We start from the raw sequence: 23,003 nt of genomic DNA, 5'->3' as shown, positions 1-23,003 counted from the left end.
TATATATATATATATATATATATATATATATATATATATATATATATATATATATATATATATATATATATATATATATATATATATATATATATATATATATATATATATATATATATATATATATAAAGGAAACTGCCGCTTTTAACGTTTGGCAAACGTTGCATTCAAGGGTTGCGAATCGCTGACTTAGAACGTACATACATACATACATATGTAGTTACTTCAAATGGAGGAATGTGTGTACATGGGTAAATATGTACATATTATGGGTAGCATTGATCTAGTTTAATTTGATGTGGTGGGTACGAGGGGGTTCCCCGCGCCACAGTGCTAATACCACTGACGATGTTGCCGGTAGTCCCGCCTCGGTGTTACGCGAATCAAAGCAACCAGTGACGCTCTAATTGTCGGCTGTGATTGGCTGCTGGTCGCCGCCCGCCAGACCAACAGCCAATCACGACAAGCACACCTACAGCATATATATAACAGGGTTGCCAGAAAAACGCAATTAAACGATTTTTATAGCCGGCGCACTTTCGAGGGTCACTACGAAACTCGTGGATTTTTAATATTCTTCAATACGTTTGGTTTTGAGATTTAGATGTTACTTTAAAGATACGCGTGAAAGTCTTTCTAACGTTGACGAACTTTTGACAAGGGCTTAAAGTAGACTTTTAGTAGTCGGCAAATGCAGAATTTGGTTAGTAGATCGGTCTCCACAAATCTGTCTGCCGTAGAGGTTGAGGGATTCGTCGCAGTAAAATCAAGAGAATTGGTATAGTAAAATCAAGAGATTTGAAGTAGTGCAATCGGTAAAAGTCAGAATTCTCGACAGGACGGACCTTCTAGGCTTGGAAGCGAGGCTCAGTTGACCCACTCCTTCCTGTCATTGGTTGCTCTTTGCGACTACTCTAGTATTGCCGTGCCCTGAATTAACTCGATTTTTACCTGATGAAATACTCCTACATATGTACATATACTGCCTGGTTCGCATATAATTTCGGACGGTTGGGCAGCGTACGGAAATATTCCACATATTGCGAATAGAATATGCACGCATTCATTTGTGGTTCAATACAAATTCATCTAAATATGAACCAAAACGAGCACGCGTTGTGCCAAATTGACGCCTCATCTTTCTTTTCACACGCATCCACATATTTTTCACATTTTGCGTATGTATTTCACTATCATTTGGATCCACGAAATTATCCTGGTGAACCACTTTTACCGGAATTCACGTGCCCGTTTTGATTCATATTTAGATGCATTTGTATTGAACCACAAACGAATGCGTGTATATTCCATTCGCAGCATGTGGAATATTTCCGTACGCTGCCCAACCTTCCGAAATTATATGTGAACCAGGCAGTATGTGTCGGAGTATTTCATCAGGTAAAAGTCGAGTTAATTCAGGGCACGGCAATACTATTGGCATCGCAAAGAGTAGCCAATCACAGGAAGGAGCGGGTCAACCGAGCCTCGCTTCCGAGCCTAGAGGGTCCACCCTATCGAGAATTCCGACTTTTAGTAGTTGGTCTATTTACAAACATTAGAAAGTATTTGTCAAAGCAGACTAGTTAAGAAATTGCCACTTTTTGTAATAAATACATAAAAAAATTGCCAACACTATTGTTCTATTATTTTATTAAAAAAACTTTGTTTTATTTATTCACATATTTTTGACACATTGGCATTACAGAATACTCTAACTATGACAAGATATACATATAATATCACTGTGAACAGAAGCATAATCCAAATACTATATATGTATGTTATAATGAAAGCATATTTCAAGTGAAAATGTATCAAAAATTGAATTTACAACGTTTAACTCTATAAATTTAACCCTAACAACCCAATCTTAAATGAATAGGGCCAAACCCTACTTAAACTAACCTATCCTAACCCTTAAATAATACCAACCCTAATCAAGCTAACAACCCTAACAATCTAATCTTAAATGAATAAAACCAACCCTGAAAATGTAACTGGATATGCTTTCACTGAAACGTCAGTAAAAATATATTTTCACTTGAAATATAATTTCACTGTGACATGTATAAGAATTATCTAGATGTCTATGCTATGATAATAATTTTTTGAAATCATATTCAAATAATGGTGATAGTGGGTAGGATGATTTTTTGACAATTTGATGAAAGAACCACTTCAACAATTAAATCAGAAAAATGGGCAACCTTTGATAGAAAACGATCGATTTGGAGTCACAAATGTCCAAGTCAACCAGCAGCATTTAAGATTATATACTGACGAGATCAAACCCGGTGACCTCTCGGTGCTTAGTATCCACGCAACCACCGAGCCACGCTGCTGGCTAATAATCATCAATATTTTTAAAAATAATACTCTAAATCTATGTACATTTAACTCGAGAATTACTTAAATTTAGATAGACACTTAAGAATTCAGTCATTGTTTTATTGTACTAACATCTAGTCCATATGTGTATATATGTATTTTAATAAAATTACATTCAATTCGACTTATAAGTATTTGTCTTAAATGTGGTTTACATGCGGAAACAAAATTTTATTCATTTTTGAGAAGACTTTGCTTTCAATAATATTATAATGAACAAAAAAACTTAAACCACTTATCTATATACATATTATAAATGTGATTGAACATAAAAAAAGTTCACATATATCCAAAAAGACCACTTCATAAGTTTATTTTCGCATTTTTTGCGCTTCAATAATATGACGCAATAAAATACGATTACCAAATACATTGATATACGCTCTTGAATAGTTATCACTGTTGACTATATTTTTATAACATCGTAACACCAAATCCACTATTAAAATTCTTCTGTATTTTGCGGTCAAAGTTCACAATGATTCAATGCGTAAATGGCGAATGTCACGCTTCGCTGTTGACTACCTTAGATGGATTATATCTGCCTATTATATGTATAAATATAATAATAGTGATAGAATTTATTTTTTTAGGTTTTATTTGTCGGACTTTGAACCGAGAGGCAGCCCTACGTCAGTTTGTTTGAGATGAGAGATAAGCAGCCACCGTGTCACCCAACAGTGAAGGCCGGTCAAACAGACTCTCAAATAACAAACTCATCTTATGTCCACCTGCTGAAGGCATTTTCTCAAAGTTGAAATGCAATATTAGACGACATTCCACTACGAATCACTCTGGACAGATTTGCAACATAAACTGGAATTGTAGAGTATTAACTTGCTACGTAAAAGATTATTACTGGACAACTGTACTTTGTAGCTAAAACTTTGAACTATAGTATTGAAAAAAGGTTTATTTCAATCTTTGAAATTTAAGAGATTATTGTGTTATCAATAAATTTACAGTTTATAGGATTCATTTCAATAATTTCCAATTTTTGATGGTGTTGTGTTATTTTTCTGTACAACTATTTGATAATTGAAATTCAATTCAGCTAAGAAGACCTATTGTATATGTCTATGTACATAAATATAACTGCTTTTATATCAAAATTGCTAATACTCAATGGTGTCACCTCAATTTTGGAACAACAGGTTTCCAATTTTTTTTTAAAAATTTTTTTTTGAAAATATGTAATTTCTTTTCGTTCTTTTCGTTACATTAAATTTTCTAGATTTGTATAATTTTTGAAAAAAATTATATGATTTTTAGATTAAATAACGGGTTTCTGGAAATTTTTGATTTTTAACAACGGGTTTCCGGAACCCTTGGAAACCATTAGGGAAACCACACCACTGCAACTACTGATTCAATATGAAATGAAGAGGTTTCTCGCAATGTGATATTTTTGTAGTAAATCGTCAGTAGATATATGCAGTAAAATTTTGGATAAAAATGAGAAGCAAAGTTCCTTATTTTGTTCAAGCTATTGAAAAATATCAGTATATTTACGTAAACGATTAAATCTTTACTTACATATGTACATACATATGTATATGTGTAGTTTCATAAAAAATATTCATACACTTATCTTTGTCAAATGATTTTTTTAATATTTATTAATTAAGCGTTTGTTCAAAAAATTCACAATATATTCAAATTGAGCATGAATATTAATTGAAGCGTTTGAATATTAATATGAATTAAAATACTGATGAAAACATTTCATATGTACATTTGTAATAAGTCATATGTATAAGGAACATACATATAATTTTATAATAGCAGTTTTTCTGTGTAGGTAACTCTTAATTTTCAATCCCAAAATTTCTTCAAAGCAATTATGAATATATTAATTTTAATCATGATAATAATAATGCGATTTTGTATCTATGTCACGGTGATATTATATTTCAAGTGAAAATATATTTTCACTGACGTTTCAATGAAATCATAACCAGTTACATTTTCAGGGTTGGTGTTAATCCTTTAAGATTAGATTGTTAGGGTTAGGTTAAGTAAAGGTTGGCCCTATTCATTTAAAATTGGGTTGTTAGGGTTAAATGTATAGAGTTAAACGTTGTAAATTCATTGTTTGATGCATTTTCAATGCTTGAATTGGTGAAAATATATTTTTAGTAGTGAAAATATATTTTAACTTGAAATATGCTTTCTCTGTAACATCTACATATGTATATAAAATAAATAAAAACATGTTTGATATAGTATTTATGTATGTAAGGTCAATCGTTCATTTCATGAAAGTAGTTTTTCCGGTGAAATTGTTGAAGGAAGCAGTCATTTTCAATCCAAAAGTTTGTTAAACGAAATTATTAATACCCAAGTGCTTGGAATACTAAAAATAAATATCATAGTATAATTATTAATAAATAAATAGATGGTTAATTGCAATTTACTAAAGTCACTCTCGTACTTGGATTCCAATATTGACGTCGTACGCGTACGGCAACAAAATTTAAAATCATAGTCGGAAAACTCTCTTCAGTAGGACGTAAGCGTGAAATATGCCATCGTTAAAGTCCGAAAACATCATAACTACAGTAACGAGCTTGTTGCAGTCTGAGGCCAATGATACGATGACGATCGGAAAGTCGATGGAAAACCTTACGAGCGTGTGCTGTGGCGGCCGTAAATGCGCATTATTATAACAGCACGCGCAACATTTATTGAAACAAACGCATTGTCATCTCTGGTTTGACACACCACACCGCTCGAGAGATGATCTTCAAATATCTAGTATCTCGTTTACGATGCCAATAAAGTGTGTAGTCATTAGCGTCACGGCGAGAAATCTGATACTCGTCGCCCCGAGAGCGGATCGCATTTTTTCGTATTAAAAGGAGACGTCCCCTGATGACGGCAACGTATGATATTTACACAAACGCACACACTATAAAAACATGTATATATATATATATACGTATATATTTAAAATTTCGACCCTTTTACTATCTGAATTCACACGGTATATCATACGGCATTCTCAAATTAAAAACCGTGTAAAAAAACTGCATAAAAATGAGGATCGATTAATAAATTTTGAAGTTTCTAATATTTTAACCCCATATGTAGGTACATAAGTAAATGAATACTCGATAATTAAAAAAAAATCCCCAAAATACACAGATACACACACACATTTTTTCTAAATCATGAAAACGTGATCCGTAATTCTGAGTTCGAATTTTCGCATGATCACAAAACTACATCTATTGTTACTACGTATAAAGATAAAGTAAAAAAAAATTATTGTGTATGAAAATATCAAAAAAGAACCCATCAAAATTTAGTCAACTCTAGGGTTTCCTTCAATAGAATTTGAAGGAAACCCTAGAGAATTGTGTGGTTGAACCGATTTCTTAATTGATTTTGAAAGGACTTCAAACGACAGTGTAATCATAAATTATTTTTGGTTCAAATATTGAAACTGCGAAAAAAATGGACTTCGTTTAGCAGGAGATTACATTATAGTTTACTTCAAATACAGCATATACATAAAATCGTAGCGAAAAAATTTATACGAATCAGATTCTTGCGGTAAAGCTATAAAGTGTTGCATTACTTGATTATTTTTGTATGTATGTACGTATGTACACAACGTATGTATATGTTACACCGAATCCGTGAAATTGTCTATTACACGCATTTGGCAAGAGAATTTCCGAATGCGTGAAAAATGCAAGCATTTTGCCCAGTTCACGGATTCCGTAAATTCTTTGGCGAATGCGTGTATTCGGCAAAAATTTGTCTGCTCAAAGCATGGAGTTGGCAAATAGACAGCAGCGCTTGTTGTTTTTTAGAATTGGACAGCGTGGACAAGTGTCAAAGTGACAGCTGAATGTTTAATTTAGTTTAATTTACATATTATTATGTATAATATGACTACATACATATGTTTCGATCATCTCATATGACTTATACATAAATTAATGCCATTTTTATACATTTTGATCAATACTTTAACAGTGAAACATATGTATGTAGTCATATTATACATAATAATATGTAAATTAAACATCCTTATTCAACTGTCTCTTTGACACTTGGTTATAATATAACACGCTGTCCAGTTCACGCATTCGGCAAAGAATTTACGGAATCCGTGAACTGGGCAACGTGCTTGCATTTTTCACGCATTCGGAAATTCTCTTGCCGAATGCTTGTAATAGACAATTTCATGGATTCGGTGTAACATATACACTGATTACGACTTTGGTTTGAGCATGTTAAGTTAAAATGGATTCAGCAAATATGTAAGCAAATCATGCTTACATATGAGCCGTTATATTTGAAAGCGGCATAAATCCACTTTTCTTCATTTCGAGAAATATTTTGCAAAATATTATATATTATACTTTTTGTTTAACAATATTTAAAAATATATGGTGGCCTGTATTACGTTTATTATGCTTTTCCGAAATTCTGGAGATATCCAATTAAAATAACTGATAACAATTTGTGAATGAAGTCAATCAAAAATAGTGTTTTTGGAACTGAAAATCGGACTTCCGCCATTTACAAACATGTATAACCGCTCATATAAAGGTTCATATTTCAACGTCAGAATCGAATGAAGCAAGAGTGCCATGACAAAGGTAAACAAACAATGTCTTAGTTACAGTTTTTTTTAATTCACGTGGATTCAATCCTAGTTCTTAATATTGCATCAAGCTACAAAATGAAAAATCCCGAACACTTCTAAATATAACACTGTATAAAGAATTAAATGTAAAAATTTACCATTATTTGTTTTATTACCTAAAATAATATTCAAAATTCTTAAATAAAACAGGTAGCCAAGTATAGCCTCTGTTAGTATATTTATAAATATATTAATAATACATATGTAAATAGATACGTCATACATACATTTTCTAAAAACTAGAAAAAAGTCTGATCGGAATTGATATTGGATGAAAGAAAAAAAAATCATTAATATTTCCCAACATGCAGTGAATACCATTTAACTCCTTCATACTGAAATTTACCATAAAATATGGTACGAATAATTATCATGCTAAAAGCAACATCACTACAATACAGAAAATATGGTACAAGTAAAAAATTCCACAATTATACCATATATTTATATTCAATAAACATTTGAAACGTTATTATACGTACTGAAGTATTTATTAAAAAAAAAAAAAATGGTAAGTGTATGTTGATTCAATACAATTTTAAAATGTTTCTTTTGGTAAGTAAGTATACATTATCGCAAAAAAATATCACACGATGATGCATTGTGATTTTTTCGAATTTACACATGTACATACATATATAATAGCGACACAATGCCTATTTTATAATCGATTGCAATATCGCAAAGTGCTTGATAAACCTTTTTTGGGAAAGGTTCGACGATTCCAATATTCAAAATACACATTCAAACGTGTCGTAAGCGTTCCATTCAATTCGATGGTGATTCTAAATTATATTTATTTTTATATACATACATATTAAAAGAGATGCTGCCGTTCAATATTTGATGTGGACTTATTTACAAGTTGTTTATTTATAAATAAATCGATACAAAAAAGTTAACGTGTCTAAAATTTATATCAAAAAACGTAATTACTTTCATTACGAGCGTTCAATACGTGAACGAAGCCGCTCACACGGTGATAGTTCATCAATCATTTCGACTTTTTAGATCGGGTTTTATTACAAACAGTTCGTGGAAAATTCGTCGTAATAACCCCGATACACGTTCGTTGATTTTTCGTAATTACGCGTAATAATATCGCGTTTATTGCGAGCCGCCTTACGAGAAGTATGTTAATTCGATTATAATAAATCCGGGGACTTTCGATTGAAAAAAAAACAATTCAAATCAAATCCGAGCTGTAACTTAAACATTCAGAACAAAGTGCATAGAGCAGGAAAAATATTCACATGACACAATATCAAATATCAATATAAAATGGCGTCGAATCTAAGGCCGCATTAGCTATGCAAAACTCGGATGATATTCGATGATTGATTTTTTTCCACAAATCGATAGCCATTCAAATACGGTGAGAAATTATACTTATTCGTATGACTCGAGAGTGCATTAATATTTATGAAGACAGTATTCAATACGTTTGGAATTCGTACCGCATGTGAGGGATTATACAGATATTGTTAAATAAATAATACTTTGATTAGATATGTATTAGGCAGTTTTTTTACCCCTACGAATTTTACATTATTATGCAAAGTGAGGACGAAGCCTTCGTTTCTTGTCGTCTTTTTTTCGTTTATAAATTTATTATAATTACGTGGAAATGTGTGTAAAACCTATATACTACGTGGCAATCACGCAATATAATCACTATTATTGAAAACATTTCCATGTGTTTCACTTATCTTATGATTGCCAATGGGTTCGTGAGAAACTTTTATCGTACTTTTTTCTCTCTATGTTCTTGGAACATAATATTTTTTTTTATATATTACGTTGATGACAAACATTTGCGTTGAATAATTTAAAATTCTTAAAATATATATATATATATATATATATATAGATATAAAAAATTCATATAAAAATATTATATATTATCATTTTAATTACTGACTAGTCAAAATGTTAATTTCAAATATTCGAATTATTAAATAATTCTTAGTGCGTTGTGGATTTTTAATAGTTCTAAATATTCATTTGAGGATTGATTTTTAATTATAATATTATAAGTAGCTACCGATTAAAATACAAATATCATTGTATGTAAATTAGTGAAATATGTATAAAAAAAAATATTGAATGTCATATAATTTTATTCTAAATCAAGTCTACGAAAAATCACAAACATATTATAGATACTTATATTCAGTGGCGGCTCGTCCATACGCACTGCGGAACTGCAGCACCCCCAACCAAATCGAAAAATATGTAATATTATAATATTACATATTTCATGAGGTGCGAAGAGACACCTCTGTGAGGGACAGTACATATAAGTTAGTTATAAATTTTAGAGTTAAGTAATTAAGATGTATTTTTTAAATCAGCTTGATAGCTAAAATAATATATAAATGAAATAAAATAAATAAATATACATAAATTTATGTATATTATATGAAAATATCAATATTATTTAAGTGTGTATTAAGCTCGCCAGCACACCGATACATCCAATAATGATCATATACCGCGGTACTAATATCAGAAAGTGAGGCATCGTTTATGATTTTGTGCAGTACGGTTTTCGATAGCATATGCTCAAGTGGGCGAAGGAGGGGCGCGGGGAGGGAGCCCGCGCTAGAAGCTTGGTCTCGCACTGCCACTCCCCTCAGTACGAGATGTACATATGTTGCGTCGAATGCGCGCGCCCGACACCAAATCACTTTTCCTCATTCCTTCTGCTTTCGTCTTTCTTTCTACACCTCTTACACTTTCCACATTTCCACACTTCCTTCCACACTTCATTGTAACTGAATTTTTTAAAAGCGATATTTACACCTATTTTAAGAACAAAATCATGGCTCTAACTGTTCATTAAGTGTATCAAAATCAAGAGAAGCTGAGGCAATATTTTCAAGAACTTAAATCGTCTTCCGAAAATACCAATAAAACAATAACACATTCTACCAATTTACTAAATACATTAAATGATGACAATTTTTTATTTTGGTTAGAACTTTTTCACAAGTTAATACCGCATGTAGAGATTATTTAAAATCAAATGCAATCTAGTGATATCGATGCATTTTCAATTAAAGAAAACTTAAAAGGTTTTACAAATGCAATTATACAAATACGAGATTATTATAGCGAATTGTCTTCATCTCAGTCTCAAGAAGCCAAAAATATATGTTATTATTAAGGATATAAAAGAGAGATAAACTTTTTATAATCGATTAATAGCTGTGAATTTATTTAATAAAGAAAATTTTGAAAAGTACATAAAGAAAATGCCAATGGAAAATCTACTACTAACCGTTGAATCATTTTCAATGCTAGACAAAGAAAAGCTTCAGAGTGAATGAGAAGTGTTTTACTCAAGGAAAGAAATGCATAGCTTTAATGATTTATTGACATTGCTAAAATTTATTTCTGCAAGCGATTTATCCAAAGTTCTTGAGGAAATAACAAAACGCATTCAAATTCTGCTGAGCCAGAATGGTGCTTTTCGTCAATAAAAAGAATAAAGACATATATAAGAAACACAATGGTTCAGGAAAGAAAACTAAAAAAAAAAAGATGTTGTCGCAAATTAGAATAACTAATAACATTGTCTAATACAATCCAGAAGGTATGAGAAAACCTTTTACGTTTATATGTACATATATGAGCCGTTATATTTGAATGCGGCGAAAGCCCAATTTTCAGTTCCAAAATCATTATTTCTGTTTGACTTTATTCAAAAATTGTTATCACTCCTTAAATTCGATATATCGAGAATCTTGGAAAAGCAAAATAAACATAACATTTAATGTTTTGCGAGATATGTACATATATGTCGTAATGAAGAAAAGTGTACATTTACCACTTTTAACTATAACGGCTCATATGATGAAGTAACAATAAAAAAGTTACTTTGGGAAAACTCGGAAAATTCTCACAAGAAAATGTGTCACAAATCGAAATCTCACCCACACATGTATAAACGTCACAACACAGTTGAATAGCGCATTTTCGAAAATTTGCAAAATCGAGGCCGGGTCACGGCGGGCACGGCTTCTCAAACCGTGTTCCCGCTAATGTGACGTGTGACGTTTTGTTTGTACGTACAAATGCGAGAGCAAAAGTCTCAATTCTGGGAAGTCATCTACCACATAGTGGGAGCAAAACTCACGAACATCAAGCTGCCACTCTGTGTCTGACCTCGACCATCACCATCGTCCGCAATCAACTCGAGCAGGGTTGGACCACTGTTATACATATAAATTGATAATTAAAAACATCATCCAATCCCGGAACACCCAGCCAACATGCTCGACCAAACGACCGCATGCTGCGAATTCGCACGACATTTCCTTCCACATAAATTAGGGGCGAGTCTGCGTGCGATATTATTATTTTGATTGTATGGCTCGCGGTCTCTAGTACGGCCCTGAATGTGTTCTAAATCGATTACGGGTATTTCATCAATCATTTGCATGTCGAGACGTCGATGTATGACGCGCACCGGCAAATGTAGACATAATTACAACATGATATACTAATTCAACATCACGAGCGAACCGTGCCCGAAGAGTTGGTGGTCTCTATGGTCTTCTCAGGACCCCGAGAAGAATACGCGTGAGATTCATTTTAGATGAAAGCTTTTAGGAATTCATAAGTGTATAGCGTAAAGCTCACATAACTTGGGTACTCATTTGTTTGTCTATGTATATGTACTGTTTATATTATGTCTTTTGTAAAAATCTATAATTGGGCTCAGATGTTATTTTTATATATTTATTCTTTGTTTTTATGAATTTCTACATCTGAGGCCTGTTGATTTTTCAATAAACAAATACATAGTGGATTTATTTCAATTAGTATATACCTGCTGATATCCACTAACAGCTTTTCAGATTTTTAATCCCAAATAGATATAGGAAATTACCAAAATAATCATAATATTCCATCCCTGAATACGATTCTTTAATAACCTGGCACAATTTAATACGACAATTTTCCACTCATCAGTTTTAATTATCTGAAACTTCTTCCTTTTAAAGGAAAAATAATAATAAATGAACCCAGTTTTACATTTACATATAATGTAGTTTAAATAACTGTTGGGAAAAACTTTAATGAATAATTTTGATAAATAGATAATTTTATTTTGTTTACGTGGTAAGCTTTACATATTGCGAGAGTAGTAATCAATGATACATTCGATTAGTGGGAAAGATACTATTGGATTGCATTTATTTTAAGCAAGTGGAAATAGTTTCCATTCCCTTATCTTTTGAGAAGAATTTTTTTCTAATTAACAAATGGGTGAAAACATATACATAATAGATAGCAAACAAGAATGGTACATAAAACATAAAAGCATGGAATATCAACAAAAGATAGAAACAAACCAAGAATATATGTAATTTACAGTGCAATTACATAGACCACTAGACTATTTTGCTGCTGTTAATGAAAATTTTAAAAGTGTAATTTGACTAAATATAATATATGCACTTCTGAATGAAATTTTAAATGAAACCAGAAAATTAATCATATTTTTATTTATGATTCGGCTGCAACATACGTACTTCTAAATGGAAAATTTTCACCTTAGTGCCAGTGAACTGTACAGTGCCAGGTACATATGACAAATAAATGCCAAAAAAGTAATCAAAATGATTAACAGAAATTACGTAGATCCAGCAGTGAAAGCGAAAAGACTATCTATGATAAACGACAATTATAAATGTCATCTTTGACGGTGTAAAACTATTGTTCTCAACCAGTCTAAAATATTCATATTATATGCACAACATTTGACACATTTCACAATGCTTTCTCGTGCGAGGAATTTAAAGGAAACTTTTTAAATTCGAACGGCAATGCATGAACTATGCAAACACATGAACTATGTAGGTATGTTTCATTTTCCAAATAGAAAGTCGCACCGTATATTTTCAAATAAAATTCTAATTAATGTAAACACTCTCATTGATTTATATTTAACGGCATCGTAAATTACCCAACAACGAGCATATAATAATATGGCGAGTAGCAGACACATATTTAAGTAGGCAACGCGAGTGTGTGAGCAATTTCACCATCTCGCCGTGCAATATTGTACATCATGCCGCAAACTGGATGTCCAGGTCATTTCTATCGTAAATAAGACTATTCTACCAATTAAGCCGTACAGTGTTTATATCATCAGATCTAGTACGTACATATATGCATAATATATCTCGGATATGTGTGCGCGACAATAAACACTTCTGCAACACTGCCTGACCTCTGACAACGCTCGCCTTGCTTTATGAACAGTTTGCCTTTATATTACACGGACGAATAAATCTGCCAGGATGGTTAGTGGGCATGGGTAACCATCACGAAACCATGACACGGTGAATAACATCCTAAAAAATATATTTCCGTGTGCGTAGATTGCAGCCACACACCGAAGCCCCGTGTTTTGCCGTTACGTATCGTTAAGATGCATGGATACGTTTTTGATGATTTAATTACTATTGTGAATAAGTCGAGGTTGAATTCTCCCACGAACTTTTTCATTGATACATCGTATACAGATAAATAAATAATACAAAAATGGCCGTTTTAACTTAAAAATAGTAAAAACTTGTGCAACACTTTGTGTGTGTGTGTGTGTGTACCTTCGCACGATCCCATTTCTTATGTGTTCTCAGTAAACATTGCAATATTTGTGTTCTGGGTTTCGGTCAAGTGTCTCACGGACCCGATGTACATCTGTACATACCATTGATATACAACTGTGTGTCCAACCTGCCCACTCTGAACGGCCGAGCTCTCCACAAATGGATAGATAAACACGCGACGGTGACATTTTCCTACACAGGTCTTCTAAAATTATTATTATTGTGCGGCGAACGACGTGAAACGAAGCAAAAGCATATTTTACACGTATTAAACCCAGTTGGAGATCCACTGTAAACAAACTGTCGCATATTAAAGCCCATGCTAATGAGTACTCCAAATAACGTACGAGATGACCGGTCGCATTCTAATCGCATCCGCTCCTATTGGAGTCGAACGAAGGTGCGATTAGAGTGCGCTTTTTGCGTCTACAACCTCACCAATAACCAGTTTCAATGAAAATCGCCCTCAACGCTCGCGATCCGTACATTCTCAAACTATTCCAATCGAATTGAAATATTTCAGATCCGATCCGTGTGTTTTTTTTTTTAGTTTGAAGTCACATTTTCAATTAGATGATTGGACAAATGAATGAAAACTGGGCATGAACTTATGCAATCATCCACTATAGCCAGGGTTTACCAAACTATGTTCCTCGGAACACCAAATTTCCGCGGATTAATCTTCATTTTCAAATATGCAGGCCCATCGAAAGCGAACCCGGGCCCTGGAAAATAATAATTTCGGGCCCCGTGACCAAAAAAAACCTACTTGTGTACCAGCCGTATAGCAAATATGTTAAATAAAATAAAATAAAAATATTTGAAAGGGGCGGAAGTCCAATTTTCAGTTCCAAAAACACTATTTCTGTTAGAATTAATTCACAAATTATTATCACATCTTTTGGTTCGATATAAAAGCAAAATAAGCGTACTACAAACCACCAGTATTTTTAAATATTGTTAAAGGCAAAACATTGTATTTAATATTTCACGAAATGAAGAAAAGTGGACTTATGAGAATTTCAATTTTATTAAAGAATCTTTCAGAACATAATATATGTATCTATGTAATTCATTAAGCAAATATTAGCAATTACGAGGTACCAACGATTTAACAAATAAGTATGTAGCAATGAAATTCATGAATTTTCAACTACATACATATGTACATACTCGATTCCAATCCAGACAGCTATAATAATGTTTTTAAATGTGTCAGGCCATTTTTATCAGAATCGAGCCTTTTAAATAGCACAGATCCAAGGAATTTGTATCCTGTTCTCCCAAACCTCTCACTCTCGTCAGTCCTGCAGAAATGATTGAACCTTTATATCATCATCATCTACAGCCATTCGCCATCCACTGCTGGACGAAGACCTCTCCAACACCATTCCACTCGTCTCTTTTTTCCCCTACTCTCATTCATCTCACCCCACACATTTCCCTAAATTCGTCCACCCATCTTCCCCGTGTTCTTCTTTTTACCCTTTGCATTCTCTCGGGTACCATTCTAGCAATTATTTTGTCCACCTTTCATCCATTCTTCTAACCACGTGGCCCACTCATTTCCATTTCAATCTCTTCACTCTATTCACTATGTCCACTACCCTTGTCATACTTCTCACCCACGTGTTCCGTTTCCTGTATTTCCTCCTTATGCCAGGCATACAACGTTCCATACTTCTTTGAGTGCATTGGACTTTGTGTAGCAACTTGGCGTTCAATGTCCAAGTTTCACAAAAACACATTGATTGAATTTCCTTCAGGCATATCTGGTATTTTTTTTTATTTAAAAACCGCATTCATTCGTCCAAATGTACTCCATCCTAATTTCATACGTATCTTTATTCCTTTATATAATAATAAAAAATACATATGTAATGGAAAATTACAATAAAATACATTAACTCGTTTAAATGCGTGATAATATTTAAGAATCTCAAACTATCTGTCTTTAAATAGATGTTAAAATTAATTACGTAACATTCAGTACATTATCACATTTTTAAACATTTCATAACGCATTTGGAATTAATTCGACGATTTGCATACGATTTTCATTTTTTTTTTTGTACGCAAGCTATGGACTTAAAAGAGTGTCATTATAAACGTGTACTGTGTAGGTATAGTATAATGAGTATATGGAAATTTTCGCATGACGATTTCGTATCGAAATGTCGATATTTTTACGACGCGAATAAACATGTTCGTCGCAAAGATAACTATCAATTAAAATATCATTCAACTATTTTTATTTATGCGGTACGACACTGTTCGATGCGCCATCAAAGAGTCCATTTAAGCTTTTATCGCTTCGACGGAAAAAATCAAAAGTATTCGAACTCCGATGAAACATTTCGAATATTTTTATAGACCGCATAAATTGGGCGCGTATGATGTTTCGATTTCACATCAAAAGAATATTAAAATTTGAATGTGTCCGATAAATATATAACGAAACACAGTTCACTTTTATACGAATCGAAAGATTATAACTTTTTAGTCGTTTTTTAAGGTAGCACCGGTCCCAGAGTTGAATTTGAATGCAAATGTTTTTCATCGGGGTACTGAAACTAATTATATTTGTGGGTCGGTGTCGTACGTTAAATTTTATTATTGCGTATAAAATTTTGAAGAATCAATCCACATTTTTTGTAATTTTCATTAAGGTTTAATGCATAAATGAAAAGCCATACATTGAAATGTATCTACTGTTTTTACAGAAAACATATTCCTATTTAATTCATTATAAATATTAGATCAAACTATAAATAAGTTTTAATTAATATCAATATTCAGTTTGAACAAGAAATATTATTATACCAATACAATTCAACGATATGACTAGTCGATGTTTCGATGCAAAATGTTATTAACAATTTACAACTCATAAACAACAATCATGACGAATGATTATAAGCAATAATATGATTGATATTATAAACATGACAATGAAAGATTATCGTGACATCGTCTCGGAATAATTCTTGCCATTTAACGCCTTACAATTCGAAATCATACTTTAATTGGAACAGCATTGAATACGTTCGGAAATAAATTATTTTACTACGAATATAATAAGTGTATTACCTACTTATAATATTTTCAACGGAATTTAAATGCTCAGTATTATTTTAGTGAAATAGTCACTAATAATTTCGAATGGTCATAATTTATATCGGCTTTTGGTAACCTTAAAATTTGACCTTTGAAATGCAAAAATAATGCCACCCAAATAAATTTCCCCTAAATCATCGTAATAACAATCATTTGATTTAATATACACCGAAATCAAAACTGAATAGAAACAATACTGACAACTTGATAATGATGGATATTGAGCGCTTTACAAACAGTACTGACTACAATAAATTTGAATTAAATACTATAATTGAATATTTTATCAAATATTGAAAGAATATATTAAAAATACTATTACTATACATAATTGCATACTCATTCAATCGACAATATATGTATGTACATTGTGCATACAAATGTATAAAACAGGTACGTATGTACATACACACATGGTAGATACATTTGTTACAAACGTATGTAAATAGTATACATCCAACCCTGACAAAGTGAGATAAATGAGCACAGGTAAACATTACGAGAGAGCCGGAAACCACCTGCAAAGCCGTAATGACTCAATTTTGAAAGGCGAACAATTAAACAGGCATTATTTTAAAATTGATCAATTAGCCGGCGTATTAGTGTTGGCCCGGGGCTAAGCTCTCGGATCGAGTGCAAGTTGACCCCTTTATTATACAGCCGACACGAAAGTCAAAGACTGCAACGCGGCCGTAATGATCTATATACGAGTAGCTGAACTTCTAAAAAAAAAAATCACCAAAAAATTAATAATAGAAGTGATGTATCGACCGGTGTTGGGACAATCGCGAAATCCTGTTTCCATTTCGATTTCATAATCTGATATATTTAATACCGTTTTAATATACAAATTTATGCAAAATCTTTTATATATTACATTATTTTGAAAGGCGTTCTGAATTGTATTTCGTTTTTTGTTTTTTGTTTTCGTTTGGCAATGTCCGAATTTTGCGAGCAGCTTTATCGATCGCGGGGTCAAATGTCACCAGGTACGACGTGCCATTACAATGCCGTAGAAATTAAATTTTTGAAAAATCGGCACAAAGAATATCGTTATAAATGTGCGCAGCCTGTTATTGGGCTTGAACGTGTGCGTAAAATGTTTTTCGAGAGTGGAACTTAAATGGATGTGAATTACGGCTTGCGTAATCGATGCCCCCCACAAATAAGGTTAATACTTATTACAATAATAAAAATATAAAAGTTTTATTTCGGAATTTTTTTTATTACAATGCGCTTGTATTGTATGTATCTCTACATGTGTGTATTTTCGTAGCGTGTTCGTGTTTTACAAGTCGAAATACGATTTTATGACGGTCGACGCGTTTGACTGGAATGTTCACAGTATAACCTAATTGTTTATGAACTGATTTCATTTGTAAAAAAAATAGAAATAAAGTTTATACGGGGCAATATTCGTTAATGAACTGATAGGTAGTTTAAGCTGTTTCAACTCTAAGAATAAAATTCAGAATGTATTTTAATTTACCTAATTAAGAATATTCATTATTTTAATGTAACTAGCGTAAGTTAATTGTACACATTTTGCTTTCCCCTTTTCCACATAAATTTAAAATTTATCAAAGATATGGATTGTTTTCAAAGACACATACCTATGTACATATGTATGTATGTAAATATTTATTTATTTTTTATGTAACATATTAACCACAGTGACATTAAAGAGTACATACTCACTTTGGCCAGACATATGTATAAGCATAATACAAATATAGGCATATAAGACATTCGTGCATTACATTCATATTGGATAAAATCAACAATGGTTGTTGTTCAACAACCACTCAACTAGTCCAGCATAGCTTATATTAAATAGGTCAATTTCACCACCAACCCGGTTGAGCAGATAAATTGCGTCAGAGATTGGAGACATTACTAACATATTTGTGAAAGCCACAGGAGGAGGAAAAAAATCACGATTCCTCAGGTCCCTATACTTGCTAGATGTATAAAACTTATGTTCATTAAGAACCCGAGGGTTGTGGATTAATCCAGTAAATAGTTTTAAAAAAAGCCTACCCAGAAACATAACACGACGTGGCTCCAATGAGTTAAAGCCTAACGCTCCTAATAGAAAAACACTAGGATAGTACAGCCAGGGATTATAACCATACAATTTCATAAAAATATATATGACAAACCGTTTTTGGATTCTCTCAATCTTCAATGAATGAGTCGTATGAGTAGAACTCCATGTAATGGAAGAAATATATGAAAAATACTCCATTTTTATAGGTATATATTAATTAATTGCATAATTTCATGCCCGTTTACTGTTAAAAAACGAAAATCAGGCACGAACTTATGCAACATCTAATACATATCATTGCCAACATTTTATATGAAAATCTTTGAGTTTGATATGAAAACTGTCAATATAGATTTCCTGTGCGATAAATGAAGTATTATAGTATCAAATCCAAATATAAACAGTAAGGTTACATCGAAATTGAAATACGATTTAAATACATATAATATGCTTACACGTAAAGTATTTCTGCGGGTTAAATTAAATCTCCTACCTTCACTGTAACCTAAAAGGCAAAAAAATATATTTCAAATTAACATACAGGGATTATAAAATATATTTTCAAAACAATATAAAAGCAGTGTGGAAATTCACCAGCTGTATGCAGTCTCCATAGAAATAGTTGAAGCGCCTTTGCCAATCATCTTCTTCAATATTCATTTTAAAATATTGCACATAATTTAACACACACTGATATTTATTTAAACTAAATCAATTATTTTTTAAATTTAAATTCACTTTACATCAAAAACAAATGAATTTATTTTTCACCCGCGACGGAAAATTTCTCCACAACTGAATAATTGAAATTATTTCGAAAAACACGTACTAAAATCACTTTATATCACAATATTTAGCAAATATTCAATAGTAACCGGTGCGAATGATGATTTATCTGAACAAAGTACGAGGATGCTGGGTACCAAGCACGGATTCGCAGACGATAATATTTAATAAAACTATAGTCGATACTTGAATTGAGATAAATTTTCTTGAAAACTTTCAGCATTCCAGCGAACGAAATCACTGTCTCGATTGATATTTTTGGCGGATAGAACGTTAAATATTCGCTTTAAACTTTTGCCTAGTGTGAGCCTCGCCGGTTAATCTTTGACTAAAATTAAATAACAAAAAAACAAATGAGTTGAATTTATTCAGTTCAAATGCTATTTATTTCAAAAAATGTTCTTTTTCTTGATTACATTTGACAAAAAAATAGTTCTCTCACTGACAGGTCTATAAAAACACTACTTCTAACTTTTGCAGCTGTTAAATTCATTAAATTCAAACCTATTTCGGCTTTCAGAAGCCTTATTGCAATCGCACCATTGAATATACATATATTTTGATCATTTTTAGTATTAATGAAATCACGAAATTCATTTATAACAATTTTAAAATTTAAAACATCACTTAATTTCCTAACTTTTCTTATGCTCAAACAAGCGGTTCGTCAATTTTTAAAAATCATAACAATTAAATTGAGCTGGCTCCAGCACATCCCTGAGTATACTTAAAAATATCTGAGGATAGGTACATTTAGGTACATATAGTAACTAGAAATTTACGAGACATTTATGGACAAATTTGTAGCATTTTTATACGAATTAGCGAAATTCAAGATGCTGAAAGCTCTAAAATTTCGAGAAATGGGTAAACGTTGCCAATTTGTTGGAACCGCTTCAACGAATCAATCAGATAAATTAGTAAACTCTGATAGGAAACGATCGACCTGGAGCCACAAATCATGGTCTGGCCAGCAGCAACCAGTGGGACTCGAACTAGTGTCCACTATATTCGAAAGCATATATGCTAACCAATAGTCCATGCGGATGTAATATATGTAGCTATTCATAGATTCGCCTGTAATTAATACAAATATGCGTATTGAGTTTAATATTGCATACCTATAATTACCCAAAAGTACTATTAACACCACAAATAGAGTTGTAATCTAATATTTATTTATTTAAAGTTCAGACCATTGTAACATTACAGGAATTCCTAATGCACCACAATGGTCAAAAATATAACAGAAAAGAAACAAAATAATAACTAAAGATATTAGACATGACAAAAATAAAACAGTAATATATACACAAACAACACATTTAACACAATCATAAAAATAATAAGCTATATAATAGCGGATAATAATAATAATTACAAATTATAAAAAACAACAAAAAAGGGAATGTCTTATAAAAGACAAAAGAGAAAGAAAAATAAATATAAACATATGTATGTAGACAGACAAAAATACATTTATACATAATCATAAAAAAACAATAGCAATTAATAATAGCAGATAACGTACAAATATAAAATATAACAAGGAATGTCTTGCACCTACAGCCAGTTCCAATAAATAAGAACCAACTGCAAATACAAAACATTTCTGTGAGGCCCAAATGGAAGAGAGTAAATCAAAATTCCACTCATAAATCACAATCAATCATGAAAGCAATGATGAGCGCAGACTACCAGACAAATAGGTTAGAATAATAATAATAATTATTATTATTATTATTGTTGTCTTAATTGTTCTACTGTATTCTAGATTAATTGTTTAACATTTAAAAATAATTTGTAATATACTTAAATAATGTTGTGCACACCTATAAGTGATGTACATATATACCAGAATCATAAATATGTAAAGAATATATTGTGTAATGTATGTACATTGTTGGTGAGCCTTTTTAAATAAAATAAAAAATAATATCCGAAAATTCACGCTCACTAATATCTAATATATAATTTCGAAAGAAACGTTGTATGTATGTAAGTATGTATATATAAGTATCTTTGGTTGGGAACTTAAAAAAAAAATTTCTATGACGACAATTCAATTGGTTGAATGCTATATTTTTTTCGATTCAAATAAATTTAATAAATAAACAAATGAATATTTACTAGTATATTCGCCATGTTCAAGCTGTTTATATTACAAATACTGAGCGAAGCCGGGTAAAACAACTAGTACAGCATATTATTAAGTACAAATACAATAAAGCCCATAATTTTCGTAACGCAATAAAATGTTTATAGTGTATGAAATTTAATTATAGCAGTTGAAATGGCGATGTCTTGTGAAGACGTGCTTCTATGCCGGGCCTGCACTATATTTTCAAAGTGACGCCTGCTATTAATTCTTTCGATCACAATGCGCACACATTATATTATTATATATGTATGTATGATACATACACGTGTATGTATGTATGTATATGAACATATCTTCAGGTGTGTATCGAGCGAGCTTAAAAGCGCTTATTTGGAATGGAATGTCTGATTGAATAGTGTTATTAGATTACATCTGCGATGAGATGACTCGAACACAAGCGGGGGTCAGAGGCCATTCGGTGGATCCGTTAACTTTGTCAATAAAACCGATAGCTGCGGCCCGAGAGCCACGCACTCGGTGATATATGTTGGAGTAAATTAAAACGAGGAAAAATGAATTAGTGGCCAACGCCTATTTGACAACGATACACGTTACAACACCGGCCGGCCAGCACAGGCGAATCAATCTTGATTCTAAAAAAAAAATCTATTAAAAACTATACATGTGGATTTTCGACTCGATTGTGTATCGAAATGTATATACAAATACCTAATACAGTCGAAATTTTATGGTCGTTTGACAAAACATTTTCTAATGCTTTTTGTATGTACCTACTAGGTGAAATTATTTTTTTCTGTGTACATTTCCTACAGTAAGTGGCACATGGTAGAGGAAAAGTTCTAGCAAATTTCATTTTTTGGCAATACTATAGACCTATATATGTATGTAAGTACATATGAACGTATACAGTAGGTACACCTCGTTTTGAGAGTATTCGTAGCTTGAATTCTAAAACTTAACGGATATTAAAATAACTACCATACTTACATAATCATAATATAATTTCGAAAGAGACTTTTTATATATGTATGCATATATGTAATATTGATTCATAGGTGCCGATTCGATTTTTTTTCGATTCAAAGGATTAAATTTATATAAATTAAAACTATTCAAATAAATTTAATAAAATGTTTACTATTAGATTAGTCATGTTGAAGCGGTTTATATTACAAATACCGAGCGAAGCCGGGTGAAACCACTAGTATAATATAATTAAGCAGCTGATTTGAATGCATTCCAAACTTTATA

Source organism: Arctopsyche grandis, chromosome 5, assembly GCF_051622035.1.
Source record: "Arctopsyche grandis isolate Sample6627 chromosome 5, ASM5162203v2, whole genome shotgun sequence".
In the NCBI taxonomy this organism is placed as follows: domain Eukaryota; kingdom Metazoa; phylum Arthropoda; class Insecta; order Trichoptera; family Hydropsychidae; genus Arctopsyche; species Arctopsyche grandis.
The sequence above is the reverse complement of the archived record's forward strand: the minus strand, read 5'-3'. Positions refer to the sequence as shown.